Source organism: Macaca mulatta, chromosome 5 (assembly GCF_049350105.2).
Source record: "Macaca mulatta isolate MMU2019108-1 chromosome 5, T2T-MMU8v2.0, whole genome shotgun sequence".
Classification (NCBI taxonomy): Eukaryota; Metazoa; Chordata; class Mammalia; order Primates; family Cercopithecidae; genus Macaca; species Macaca mulatta.
Window position 1 is genome coordinate 15,993,136 of NC_133410.1, and position 15,044 is coordinate 16,008,179.

At 39.5% G+C, this 15,044-nt stretch overlaps 1 long non-coding RNA gene across 1 annotated transcript in view; it reads right to left on the reverse strand.

Annotated features, from left to right (window-relative positions):
* Positions 1–15,044, reverse strand: part of LOC106998275 (uncharacterized) — a 167,462-nt gene that overhangs the window by 16,868 nt on the left and 135,550 nt on the right. Inside the window, exon 4 of the long non-coding RNA XR_003729569.2 lies at positions 12,370–12,418. This is a non-coding gene — a long non-coding RNA (uncharacterized LOC106998275). The remainder of the gene's footprint in view (positions 1–12,369; positions 12,419–15,044) is intronic.

Consider the following 15,044-nt stretch of genomic DNA (forward strand, 5'->3'; position numbering starts at 1 on the left):
TAGCTGAGTAAGAGGTAGGGAGGAAAGGAAGCACAAAAAGTTCCCTAAAATTTACTTCCTCATACATGAGCTGTGGAACTCCTTCATCTTTCACTTTCAATAGTGGAGCCAGTGGAGGCAATAACATAATTACAATCATTTCTTAGTAGTGGCTGTCAGGCCTCTGAAGCCATCATATCCCCTGTGACCTTATGTATATATACAGATGGCCTGAAGTAACTGACGAATGACAAAAGAAGTGAAAATGGCCTGTTCCTGCCTTAACTGATGACATTACCTTGTGAAATTCCTTCTCCTGGCTCATCCTGGCTCAAAAGTTCCCCCGCTGAGCACCTTCTGACCCCCTGCCCCTGCCCGCCAGAGAACAATCCCCTTTGACTGTAATTTTCCGTTACCTACCCAAATCCTATAAAACGGCCCCACCCCTATCTCTCTTCCCTGACTCTCTTTTCGGGACTCAGCCTGCCTGCACCCAGGTGAAATAAAGAGCCTTGTTGCTCACACAAAGCCTGTTTGGTGGTCTCTTCACAGGGACACGAGTGAAAGTGGCCCCACCCCCAGAAACTTGCAGTCCCTCATAACTTGCTAAAAAGATGAAATAATTGCATTTAAATAAGATCAAACTTATCATGCATTCTTTAATTCAATTAGCAAACATTTATTGACTATACCTACATTTGCCAGGGACTGCTTCCGTTATCCTTCCGCAACCTCTTTTTTTTGCCCACTCTTACTTATAAAATATATACAACCTCTTTTTTTTTCTTTTTTCTTTTTTTGAGACGGTGTCTTGCCCTGTAGCCCAGGCTGGAGGGCAATGGCACAGTCTCAGCTCACTGCAACCTCCGCCTCCCGGGTTCAAGCAATTCTCCTGCCTCAGCCTCCCGTGTTGCTGGGATTACAGGCACACACCACCACACCTGGCTAATTTATTTTTCTGTCTTTAGTAGAGACAGAGTTTCACCATGTTGGCCAGGCTGGTCTCGAACTCTTGACCTCGTGATCCGCCCGCCTCATCCTCCCAAATTAGTGGGATTACAGGCGTGAGCCACAGCACCCGGGCTGTACAACGTCTTAAGAAGCAGTGGCATGGCAGAGGAATCAAAGCCAGCCATCAGAGTCCACAAAAAAGGTGCTCAAGATTTCCTTCTGAGCAAGAAGGGAAATTGTGTTATTAAAATTTAAAAAGCAGAATCTTGAAAACTTGAAACTTCTCCATATATTTTTTAAAAAGTTAACAAAATGCTACGTGTATTTATAGCTTTTTTGCCCATCTTTGCTAAAATGTATGTGTGTATATATACGTATATTTATATGTTACGTGTGTGTATATATACACACACACACATAAGCATTCATATGTGCATATTTATATGAATGAATTTAGACAAGAAAAGTCCTGGAAGAAGGCATTTGAAACATTGTCTCAAAAGGTGAAATTTCATACTATTTTTATTGCTTTTTGTCATATTTTATTTTATTTTATTATTATTTTTTTAATTTATTTTTTTTTTTGAGACGGAGTCTCACGCTGTTGCCCAGGCTGGAGTGCAGTGGCGCGATCTCGGCTCACTGCAAGCTCCGCCTCCCGGGTTCCCGCCATTCTCCTGCCTCAGCCTCCTGAGTAGCTGGGACTACAGGCGCCCGCCACCGCGCCCGGCTAATTTTTTGTATTTTTGGTAGAGACGGGGTTTCACTGTGGTCTCGATCTCCTGACCTTGTGATCCGCCCGCCTCGGCCTCCCAAAGTGCTGGGATTACAGGCTTGAGCCACCGCGCCCGGCTTGTCATATTTTAAAAAAATTTTTTGCTACTGATGTATACTACCCCTAATAAACTCAGAAAAGAAAATTCCTTGTGTAGTAGTTAAAAGTAGGTTCTGTAACCAACGAGTCCCAGTTTCTTTTTGGTTTCCTTTCTGTTACTTTCTAATCTCATGAATTTGAAAATTACTTTTAAAAAGTTATTTAAACTATGCTAAGCTTTAGTTTCTTCACCTGAATCTAGTGATAACAACTAATAACTACTCTTACAGGTTCTTAGTTTGGATTAAGTAAGATCAAGGGAGAAAAGCCCTTAGGATACAGCTTCACACATAGTAAATACTCTCAGGGTTAGTTCATTTCTTTCCTCCTCTCTTCTTATGTGGAGTAATGGTTACCATCAATTAAACATTAGGGAATCTATAGGAGCAATAACTGTACACTCGGGGGTTTCTGGGATAGTCCCAGTTTCAAATATTGTATCCTGTTGCCAGACCACATGTACTGATTTTAATTTAGGATTACTGATTTTCATCAGTCTTATGTTCCTTTTGTCATCTTATCATAGTATCGAACATCTTTGAGCACGTGCTATGTGCTATCCAATCTTCCGTAAAAGTAGCTCTGAGAGTCTGATCAGTGTCTGCAGTATCCAGCCTCACTCACAGACAAAGTCTCTTTTTTTTTTTTTAAACGGAGTCTCGCTCTGTCGCCCAGGCTGGAGTGCAGTGGCTGCCATCTCAGCTCACTGCAAGCTCCGCGCCTCCCGGGTTCACGCCATTCTCCTGCCTCAGACTCCCGAGTTGCTGGGACTACAGGCATCCGCCACCACACCCGGCTAATTTTTTGTATTTTTAGTAGACACGGGGTTTCACTGTGTTAGCCAGGATGGTCTCGATCTCCTGACCTCGTGATCTGCCCGCCTCGGCCTCCCAAAGTGCTGGGATTTCAGGCATGAGCCACCGCGCCTGGTGACAAAGTCTCTTTTATACAGTTAACTGAGATGTTACCTAACTTCCTTAGCAGATAGGCAACCTCAGCTCATTGGAATGCTAAAAGTGCTTCTCAATGAGTATGTATTTTTCATATGATATTAAAGAATAAATGATAAAAATAAGGAGAAATTCTAAATAGATTTATAAAGTGAATATAACATTGGTATAAGTTGACAAAATTGTATCAAAAAAGAAAACTACATACAGACCATTCACACTACTATTTACCCAAAAATCTTTAAAAAAATATTAGCAAGCATAACCCAATAGCACATTAAAGAAATAATCTGAACCTTAAAATAAAAATATTAAAAAAACTAAAATAAACATTGTAACCATGGATACTTTTTTTGGAGGAACGCAAAGGTGGTTCAATATTGGAGGCTGTATTTGTATAAGCCATCATATTAATAAACCAAAAGAGAAAAATTACATGTTTACTTTTGCAGACATGCTCAACTTAATTTATAATTAAAGAAATCTACTTCAGAAAAGGATACCATTTCTTGTTCATTAAGCAGCAAAATCCAAGCTTTCTTATTAATTTGGCAAAAATTCTGTAGGTGTGACTTTAGGCGAGTAGCACTTTCATACATTGCTACTAGAAATGCAAAGTTGTAAAGCTCTTACAGAAGAGAATTTGTCAATATCAATATATATAAATATAGATAGATAGGTAGATATGTGCATTTAAACTTTGATTCAATCTGGTTTCTAGGAATATATTTTACAAATACCCTAGCTAAAAGGAAGGAAGGAAGGAAGGAAGGAAGGAAGGAAGGAAGGAAGGAAGGAAGGAAGGAAGGAAGGAAGGAAGGGAGGGAGGGAGGGAGGGAGGGAGGGAGGGAGGGAGGGAAGGGAGGGAGGGAGGGAGGGAAAAGAATAGTATCAAGGCTATTTATTGCAGGATTACTTATAAAGGAAGGAAGGAAGGGAGGGAAGGAGGTAGGGAGGGAGGTAGGGAGGGAAAGGAATAGCATCAGGCTGTTTATCGCAGCATTACTTATAATAGCAAAAACATGGAAATGACCTAAGTGTCCATCAGTAGAAGACTGGGCAAATAAATCCTGGCACATTCACCAATGTGATAACATACAGATTTATATAAAAAAGGAATAGCTCTATTAATATACACTATAGAGTAATACACAGGATCGATTATGTTAAAAAAGCAAGGTAAGAAAAGTGTGAATAATGTGTTTTCTTAAATAAAGGGAGTATGATATATGCATATACTTGCTTATATTAATAAAAAGTAAATAATTAAGGAATAAGTCCTAAAATAAAAAGAAAATAGTCACCCATTTGGGGGCTGTTTTTTAAGATTCGGCTTTGTTTTTTGATTGTCTTGGGAACTATGCCAAAAATGTACATATCTTTAAAACAAATTAAATTTAAAAATCAATTACTACTAATAAGTAAAATGAAACAGATGAATTTCACTGTATATATAGTTTGTGTCAAATCCACAAAGAGAAAAATAATTTCGAATGACTGTAAATCACAATAATTTGACTGTTTATCCCTGGTGGGTGGGATACACCCTAAGGACAACAAGAACTGCCCCTCAAATATGTAAACTTTCAAAAATCTTCCTATTGTTTATGGCAAAGTTGATGTTGTCATTCTGAGACTATTGTGTGTGTATTGTGAAATAATGTAATTAAATAATTATGCAAAATATAAATTTTATTATTCCTGTAAGGAAAGGACTGTGGACAAATGACCCATTTTCTTCAATAAACAAATTGTAGCAAAGGGAGATAGAGAGAAAGAAGAAACAACCGACAGATTAAAATAAATTTAAAATACCTATTAAACAATCACAATATATGGATCTTATTTGAATTATCATTCAAACAAATAAAATGTTTTTACAAGAGTGACATTTATGAAACAATCAAAAAATTGAGTAACACTGTAAACCTGATATTAAGAATTGACTGCTATTTTATGTAAAGTAATAAAATAGGGGCTATGTTTTTATAAGAATTCTTGTCTTTCTTACATACATATTAAAGTATTTATGGGTGAAATGATAGGATAATGCAAATTAGCTTTCTAATAATAAGAGAAAGGGAAGTGAGTAGAAGTATGGATGGAAGAGACTGCCCATTAGTTGACTGATAATCATTGAAACTGAATGATGGATACATGTGGGTTTATTATGCTATTCATTCTATTTTGTGTATGTCTGAAATTGTTCAAAATAAAATAATAAAAAATGTCAACTTTTTGATCAACAAAAAGATTGCTAACAAAAATAAACAAAAAAATTGCTAACATTTGCTAGATTTATAAGTAAAGCAAAAACTTCAAAATGAAGCTAAAATCCTAGGAAAGAGCTAGGTTTCATGAATCTGTAACTTTGATGTACTGAATATTAGTTTTTTAGACCCAAATACAACTTCTGAATAGTGTTTTCTATGCATAAAAAAGCAATCTCAGAGACACTAAAATTACAACTTTAACAGTAAAGAGGCTTGACTCTGAAGCGAGACAGGCTGGATTCAAATTCGTTCTCCCCACAAACTTGAAACATAAGGTGTTTGGAACTGTGGCTGCTACAAAGACAACACTCAGAAAATTCCAGCCATCCTGATGATTACCAGCCTGGACAGTGGAAAGGGAATGAACTTGGTTTCAAATCTTGACCCTTCTATTTATAAACTGGGGGCAAGTTATGAGGTTTGTCTTAACAACCATATATGGAAGTGCCCTCTGTGTACTAGGCCTCCCAAAAATCGGTCTCTGCTGTTGAGGAGGTTACAATCTTGATGGGATTTAGGACATGCTACCCTAAAATATGGCACCTTGGCATTTGAGAAAACAGCAGAAGCAGGAAGGTCTCTGGTCTTCCCCTGCCCGTGTCTTCTGTTACAGATTATAAAAGAATTCTCTGACTTCCTCCAAAGCTGATCACAGGACCCTCACCTCAGAGGTACCCTCTCTATACCCAGAGGAAAGAAATGTCCTTATTGCTAAGACACAGGGACACAGAGAAGGGTTTGCATAAACAAACTTTGTTAAGTTTCCCCTGGTTTATTACCATTAGATTATACTCCTGTTGTCCAATCACACTTCTCTACTACTATCCACTTCTCAAACTCAGCATAAAAACATACAGATTTCCTATTCTTTGGGTCTTTATTTCTGAAGGCTTCCATGTCATGTAAAACTTACATTAAATAAATGTATATGATTTTCTCTTGCTAATCTGTCTTTTGTTATAAGGACCCCAGCCATGAACCCTGTGATAGTAAAGAAAGATATTTCTTCTGCCTCCCCCAAGCTTGTTTCTCACACTCCAGATGGAACAGCTGAGACTCCTTGGTCACTTTTAATCCTGCAGATGAGATCCTGGGACAATGAACAAAATGCCAAAAAAAGGTAAGAATTCTTCCCAAGGTCAGCACTCCTGGATATCTGTCTGTAGTTCCCAGTGGGGAGAGGAAGGTAAAACCTTCTTGTCCTTTTCTTTCCAGATTCAGAGTATTTGTTTGCATTGTGAAATAAATTTATATGCTTTTCTCTTGTTAATCTTTCTTTCGTTATAGATGCCTCAGCCATGAACCTATGGATGGGTGAGGAAAGAAATCTCTGTGTCTCAGATTCTAAAATTGTTATCCTAATGGTCACGGATCACAATACCTTCACTCAGTTGGTTTGCAAATGAAGTAAAATGATTCCAATGATCTAAACAGAAAAATCCCAAAGTGGAAAAAAAAATGTTTGCAGCACCCCAACATCCCAACTAGATGAAAACAGCCTTCAAGAGCATGGGACCAGTTTGCTTTCTTTTCTAACCATGCTGACTGCTGATGTTGATTTGCTCCCTTACAGGACCTACCCACCACCCAATGTTCAACTAACTTCTGGTGCTCCTGTTAATACAAAAGGGGTTGCATGAAGCCAGAAATTTTAATTTGGATTTATAAATCAAACCTTAGCTCATTTTGTTCATGGAAATCTAGAACCTGAAATCCAGAACCTGTTTATCTTTTATTCATGAATTCATCCAATAAGTAGTTCTGAGTGACTACACACAAGGCACTGAGCTAGGACTTGGGACAATCTTCAAACACGCAAACAAGTCTATGTCCTAGCACAAGAGGAGAAAGACAAACAACATGCTTAATAAATGAGTAAATTATTAGTATGCTAGATAGTGAAATTTGCCATGGGGAAAAAGGTAGAAAAATATACACTGGGTGTTTAATAATATTTGCCGATTGATTGTTTTATATTTGAATTTTACTAGCCTTTATAATCGTTATCTACAACTCTTTTTTTTTTTTTTTTTTTTTTTTTTTTTTGAGACGGAGTCTCGCTCTGTCACCCAGGCTGGAGTGCAGTGGCCGGATCTCAGCTCACTGCAAGCTCCGCCTCCCGGGTTCACGCCATTCTCCTGCCTCAGCCTCCTGAGTAGCTGGGACTACAGGCACCTGCCACCTCGCCCGGCTAAGTTTTTTTTTGTATTTTTAGTAGAGACGGGGTTTCACTGTGTTAGCCAGGATGGTCTCGATCTCCTGACCTTGTGATCCGCCCGTCTCGGCCTCCCAAAGTGCTGGGATTACAGGCTTGAGCCACCTCGCCCGGCTACAACTCTTGATATTTCACAAGCAATTGCTTTTGCAGACACTCAGTTGGTTTATCAATAAACATAGAAGCTTGGACTCAAATGTGTAGCAAGAGCTCCACAAGAAGGAATTAAGGCTGTGGATGTATGTGATTTGGAGCAAAAGAAGCTAAATTCTGTTTACGTCTTCATTTCCACAAGTCAATTATTTGAAGCTTCAGGTGTTGAGTGATAAAGCGTTGGTAAGAGTTTACAGAAAAAAAAAAGTTGGAGTTCACAATATTAGGATATCGTGTCATTAGTCTTTTGGCAAAGCAACAAACCTATTGCTTCAGTAGGGCTCAACAGAACTCCCATGTTACACTGAGTGCCCTAGAAACCTGGTAGATTGCAGCTTGGATTGTTTTTTGTTATTTAATAATTTGCTTTCACCCACAGTACATGGTCTTTGTTGCTGGCTAAAATTCCCAAGCAACTTCTGAATGTATACTCAGAGCTCTCCCCTAAAGACTATAGGAGAATAGGTAGCAGAGGCTTACAGGTGTGGATACCTCCCTCTCCAGCAAGGGGAGCCTGGGTGCTGCCCGTCTCATCTGTTCTACACACCAGCGCTGGGCAACACTGTGAACTTAATCTGTTCTTTCTCAGCACCTTTGCTGTGTAGGATCTCTTTACCATTGAAGCAGTGGTGTCTCTCTAATTATGTATTAGACACATCAAAGGGATTCTTCAAAGTAGAGAGGTCTCCTCTGTGTACCCTTGCTAGGCTGCTGAGAAGTTTAGTGCCTGGTCTTCGATTTAGCTCATCCCCTTCCTGCCCATCTGGATTGACTTGGTTGACTTTTCCTTTGCTTGGGTTAGCTCAGTTGTTTGCAAACCCAATTGTGTTTGAATCACCTGGGGGTTTTGAAAAATAGTGCTAAAGTCCCCCACTCCACCTGATGAAACTGGACATGAGATGGGCTGGAAATCAGTGTTTTGTGATGATCTCACACCTGGCCTCCGGCCTCTGAGTGCAGCCAAAAAGGGTAAATTTGGGAGCCTTTGGCTTTCCGGTGACAGTTTTCTTGTCCCTGCTCAAGCACTTCCACCTAGTTTTTTTTTTTTCTTTCTTTCTCTCTTTCTTTCTTTCCTTCCTTCCTTCCTTCCTTTTCTTCCTCCCTTCCTTCCTTCCTCCCTCCCTTCTTTCCTTCCTTCCTTCCTTTCTTCCTTCCTTCTTGCTTGCTTTCTCTCTTTCTTCTTTCTTTCTTTCTGAGTAAAGTGAAAGCAAATTTATTAGAGAAGCAGGGAAACAAAAGAATCGCTACTCCATAGGTAGAGCAGCCCAACTAGCTTCTTTATTTGAGTCATTTTTACAGTTTTCCAGAACTGGGAGCCTGCTCTTTATTCACTGATTCCTCTGAGCAGGTGCCATGATGCCTCCTCCAATCATTATCATTATATACAGGCTGCAGAAGTCAGCTACTGGGTGGATATCAGGTGGCAGGACTATTACTTGGCTGCTGCCACTACAACTTGATTTGCATCATCGAGCAGTCTAGGAAAGGGAGTTAATGTCTGCCTAGTCCGCTCAACAGTATATGCCTGTTCTTTATCTTCTGCTAGATTGAAAACCTGAACTGTTTCCATGGTTACAAAGGCCACTTGATGGGGCAAGGGGCACAATAAACATGGCATGGGGCATTTAACATGCTAAATGTCAGCTTTTGTCTGGGGCCACCTCCTAAAGAATTAAAATAGGACTTGTGGAGTCCGCCTCCATACGAGATGAGAGGGCAATTCTTGGTAAAGCTATTCACACTGAGGTGCTGAACACTACACTCCAGGCTGACAATCCCACCCAGCGACCACCCTCAGATAAAATTATTTCCATGCTTGCCAGTGCTCAAAAGATAAAATCCAAATTCTTGCACTTTTCTGTAAGACCTCAACAACCTGTTCTCATGAAATTATGCATCTCCTCCTGTAGACACACAGGTCCCTGGCTTAGCAAATTCCCCACTCGCTCTCCTTCGATTGGCAAACGTTACTGTTTTCTCTAGAGCCATTTCATTTATCACTTTCTCATGTAGCCTTGGTGCCTCTACCAGAATTTATATCCCCCACCCAAATCCTCCATGGCATTTATATTATTATATTGATTGGCTTACGTGCCTTTCTCACCAACTGGGCTATAACATCTTTAACAATAAGGCTTTGATATATGGAATTTACCTTTGTAACTCTCAGCAGTGAAAACATGGTAGACACTCAAAAAATACCCATCAAAATAAATGAAACCGCCTATGAAGTATTCTTGCTCTAAAAACAAGAACCTGAATCTTTTAGATCTATCTTCTTGTTTAAATAAAAGATGACATGAACACATAGAGGGGAACAACATACACTGGGCTTATCGGAGAGTGGAGGTTGGGAGGAGGGAAGAGGATCGGAAGAAATAACTAATGGGTACTAGGCTTAATATCTAGGTGATAAAATAATCTGTACAGTGAACCCCCATGACACAAGTGTACCTATGTAACAAGCCCGCACATGTACTCCTAAATTTAAAATAAAAGTTAATTTTTTTTTTTTTAAAGAAAAGACATTGATGAAGGCACCAGAGAAATGGTACTATTAGGAGACAATCATAGCATGGATTTTACAGACAGTTGATGTGATTTCTCTAATAATTCAATGGCATGCGAAAAAAGGCAGGGGATAGGATAGGGACTCTTCTAGATAAAAGAAAAAAAACATATGTTACAACCAAATGCAATGTGTCAATCAATTATAAAGACATTTTTGAGATGATTTGGGAAATTTAAGTACAAGAGGGTATTAGATGATATTATTGTTAATTAAGTATAAAATAGTGTTTTGGTTATATATGAAATGTCCTTACTTAGGTATAAAGTAACCTGATATAGAAGTTTTTCCTTAAAATACACTATAGCAGGCTGGGTATGATAACTCCCACCTGTAATCCCAGAGCTTGGAAGGCCAAGGTGGGAGGATCACTTGAGGTGCAAAGTTTGAGATTATAGTGAGCTATGATCGGCCACTGCACTCCAGTTTGAGCAACAGAGTGAGAACCTGATTCTAAATTAATTAAATTAAATTAAATTAAATTAAAAATTAAATTAAATACTACTGTTGGAGGGTTAGAACTTTCAACACCATGTCAGGACCTCTGAGGAGGGGAGAGGAGCTGGAAGTTGAGGTTAGTCACTAATGGCCAATGATTAAATCAATCATACCTTTTAACGAAACCTCCACACAAAACCTCTAAGTTGTGGGGTTCAGGGAGCTTCCAGGTTGAGGAACACATCGATGTGCTGGGAAGGCAGCACACCTGGGGAGGGGGGAGAAGCCCCTCACCACCCATGACTCCCATATTTTGCTCCATGCATCTCTTCCATTTGGCTGTTCCTGAGCTGCATTTGTCATAATAAAATGGTAATTATAAGTGAGGCACTTTTGCTGAGCTCTGTGAGTCATTCTAGGTAATTACAAAACTTGAGGGGAAGAATAGCCTCAGAATTCCCAATTTTGTAGTTGGCCAGGCAGAAATGCAGAGGTCCTGAGGACCCCCTTTCAGGCTGGCATCTGAAGTGGGGGCAGGCTTATGGGACTGAGCCCTTGATTTGTGGGGTCTGTACTAATGCCAGATAATTAGTAACAGAATTGAATTGAACCGTAGGACATCCACCCAGTTCGTGTCAGAGAATGGGATAATTGATTATTGTTGAAAAATGACACAAGGTAATTATGGCAAAATGTTGGTAATTGTTGAATCTATGAAATGAATATATGAGGGTTCATTAAAGTACTCATCTATTTTTGTGTGTTTCAAAAGTTTCCTAACAAAAACATTAAAAACTTAAAAGAATATTATTTCCAGATTCATTTGCCTGTTCAAAGAGAATATTTGTAAGCTTTAGCCATGCTAGTGGGATGCAGTGGTATCTCGTAGTGATTTAAATTTACATCTCTTACATGATTAATGGTGTTGAACGTTTTTACAGGTGTTTGTCGGGCATTTGTATACCTTCTTTTGTAAAGAATTATTCCAAGATATTTTGCTGAAGGAAATGAAAACTTTGTCCACCAAAGGACTTTTACAAGAAGGTTCATGTCAATTTTATTTGTAATAGCATAAAATAGAATAAAATAAAGAAAATAATCCAAATGTTCATCACCAGGAAAACAGGTAAACAAATGATGGTATACTATGCAATGGAATATCACCCAGCAATAACAAAGGACACAATAACATAAATGAATCTTAAAATTGTTGTGTTGAGCAAGACATGAGACACAAAAAATGCATATTTTATTATTTTTAATAAGAATTTTGAGTTCAGGCAAAATTGATCTGTGGGGAAAAATGAAAAAGAATGGCTATCCAGGGAACGTGAATGATAAAAGGCAGTAGCGACCTTTCTGGGGTGACAGAAATGTTCTGTTGTCTCGGTAAAGCTATTGGTTACACGGTGTATACATTTTTTAAAACTCACCAAATTCTGTGCTTAAGATCTGTGCATTTCACCATATATAATTACAGTTTAATTTGGAGAGGAAAAGAGAGAGAGAGCAATACCTAACACACAAAACATGTGTTGCTAGAAGTGGGATTTCAGACATTGGCAAGGGAGATATTTTAAGATGGAAGAGCACGCCTTCCTGGTCTTTCCTCCAGGTATGAACCTGTAATTCAGGACTCTCTGTGTTTACCCTGAAAAATCTCAATTCCTCTTTGCTTAGGTATCAATGCAGAGCAGCTGGCCACCCTGTGATCTGAACTCCCCTTGCTGCAGACACAATCCGGAATTCTTAGTATGACACCATGGAAACAGCGCTAGCTTTCTCTACGGGCCACACAAGTAACCCCACTACTGACATCCTCCTTGGATGAAGAAGCAGAAATAAATATTATTAGCAATAAGTGGGCTGTATTTGACTGAAAGGAACACAGTAGAGAGACATATGTTACTTTTCAATTCTAAGAGCTCATCTCATGGAGTTCAAGGTTATCGGTTCACGTGACTTACCTGTTGGACTTCTCTGGGAGTAGGAATGAAGGCTCAGTAAGGAGAAGGTCTAAAAGAAAAAGAAAAGTTGTTTTGTAAATGTTGAGACTGATATTTGTTTTGGTGTTAATGCACTAGAAATATATAACCTTAGTAGTATATTAACAATAAAGTGTGTTAATTCTACCCAGGTGAAGGTATTGTGGTCCCCATTTTGGTAGTACAAAAATGAGCCTCAAAGGCATTAAGGAACTAGATCAAGGCCATTTAGCTGGCAAGTCATAGAGTTGTGTGTGGGGAATCATATCCCTTAGGCCTCATCACTGTATTACATCCCAGCTGACTTCTAACAGGAGTATGTAAACCCAGTTAATAGCAGGTGGAAGGACTTTCTTTGGAGCTCTGAAGGCCACTATGACTCTCCTTAGCAGCAGCTCTTAACGAGTTACTAATGGAAGTTACAATGCAAATATTCCAGCCCTCTCCCCTTGGGTGGGCTGCCTCTGAGGTGCATGTCTACACTGACTTCCACATCTGCCTAGTAAGAGCAAGTTTCCACTGCCACTGGTTTCTGTTGTGGCTGGCTGGATAGCATGCTCTTTGTGGGCTGCATATTCTTCTCTGGGTCTCTTCCTCAACCGGCATGTCCTGCCATAAACTCCTTCACCTTGAGTCCTCGTGTCAGTCTGATTCTGAGGAACTCAAGCTAAAACAATGAAATTCACACGTAAGATTTTTGACTTCACAATCTATTCTTCTACTATACTATAAAATACAGATCAAACTGTTGGAAACAGTGATATTTGACCATTTTTTAACCAATAGAAATGGCAGTATCATACAGTTCAACTGACTCACAGTATATTGATGTGTACATCAATATAAACACTCAAAAATGCATGCACACGCAAAATGCACATATGTGCATGTAATAGAAACATAACATACTTTTTATACTATAAGGAGGCCAGCCACGTGGCCTTTCTAAAGCAAAAGTCTTTGCATCTCTTCCTTTACTAAATCCTTCAGTAATTATATCATCCCCTTGGCAAAATCCAGGCTCTCTAGCATGATATAGATATCCCATTATCTTCTGGCTCCAGCCCTTTTCTTTGGCTTGTGCTCTGCCCTCTTTGCTTTGTTTGACATTACTAAACTGCTTAGAATTAAATAATAAAAGAAAAAAGAAAAACACTGGGTTATTTCATCATCTTTTCCTGCTCAACAGCAAGAAGTTTTTCTTGTGGCTCCCTTTTCCCAAAGCAAATGAGTCCAGCCCCTCCCAGGACCAGCTCTTTACCTTGAAAATAAATCCATGAGTGTGTCAATCACATTGAACTATAATATTGTCTTTTGCTTGACTCTTTCCCTTATCAGAATGTGAGCTCCTAAGTCCAATACCTGGTTTGATCATCTCTGCATGCCTACTGTCTACCATAGAACCTGATGCATAATAGGTGCTCACTAAATGATATTGAATGAAGATGAAGTCAAATTTGAACTTTGTCATCTAGGCTCCAGTAAAGCATTGTGCAGAAGGTATGTGAGCAATGCCAATTTCTTTACAGTGCGTAGGGTCTTTATACTCAGAAACAAAAATAAAGATGCATGACTTTTGATACCTGGCCCCAAACCAGGTCTGAATATTTTATGCAAACTATCCAGGGAAAATGGAGCTATGCTGAAACTGTGACATCTGAAGTCAGGCTGCGTGGGCTCAGTCTCCAGCTCTACCAGTAACTAGAAGTATGACCTTAGGCAAGTCTCTCCCCTTTTGTGCCTAAGTTGCTTCTTCTGGAAAGGAGGATAATAAAAGCTCCCACATCAAAGAGTTGTTGCAAAGATGGTTCAGTTTTGGCAATAAATACAAGCTATGGATAGCGATAATGCTAGCAAGTCCACAGCCTTTAATCTGGATTTCATGTAAACACTGAGCCTCAGTCTCTGTATCTATACTCAAGGGATAATTTATGAATTATTGCAACCAATGTTCATGTATCTGACATGCTCAGCATAGTACCATGTCTAAGGAAATCACAGTGATGAAGATAAACACCGGACTTTTCCTCATGGAGTTTCTTGTCTGATGAAGGAATACAGGGAAGTAGAAATAGCATGAAAGCTGAGAACTGAGGGTAAGCTAAGTTAGAAGAAAGGGGGCCGGGCGCGCTGGCTTACACCTGTAATCCCAGCACTTTGGGAGGCCGAGGCGGGTGGATCACGAGGTCAGGAGATCCAGATCATCCTGGCTAATACGGCGAAACCCCATGTCTACTAAAAATACAAAAAATTAGCCGGGCATAGTGGCGGGCTCCTATGGTCCCAGCTACTCGGGCGGCTGAGGCACGAGGATGGCGTGAACCGGAAAGCGGAGCTTGCAGTGAGCCAAGATAGCACCACTGCACTCCAGCCTGGGCGACAGAGTGAGACTCCGTCTCAAAGAGTGAGTGAGTAAGTAAGTAAGTAAGTAAATAAGTAAATAAGTAAATAAATAAATAGAAGAAAGGGATAGTTAGAGAAGATGAGAAGCTACGTTAAGAAAAATGGAAACTTTATCTTAAGAGCAATGAATTTTAATCAGGAAAGTAACTCGATTTGAGTGAATTTTAGTTGAGATCACTCAGTCTGCCACGTGCAAAATGGAATTTAATGGGGAAGGCGGGAGCCGAATGATCTCACAGGCAGCATTTACAGCC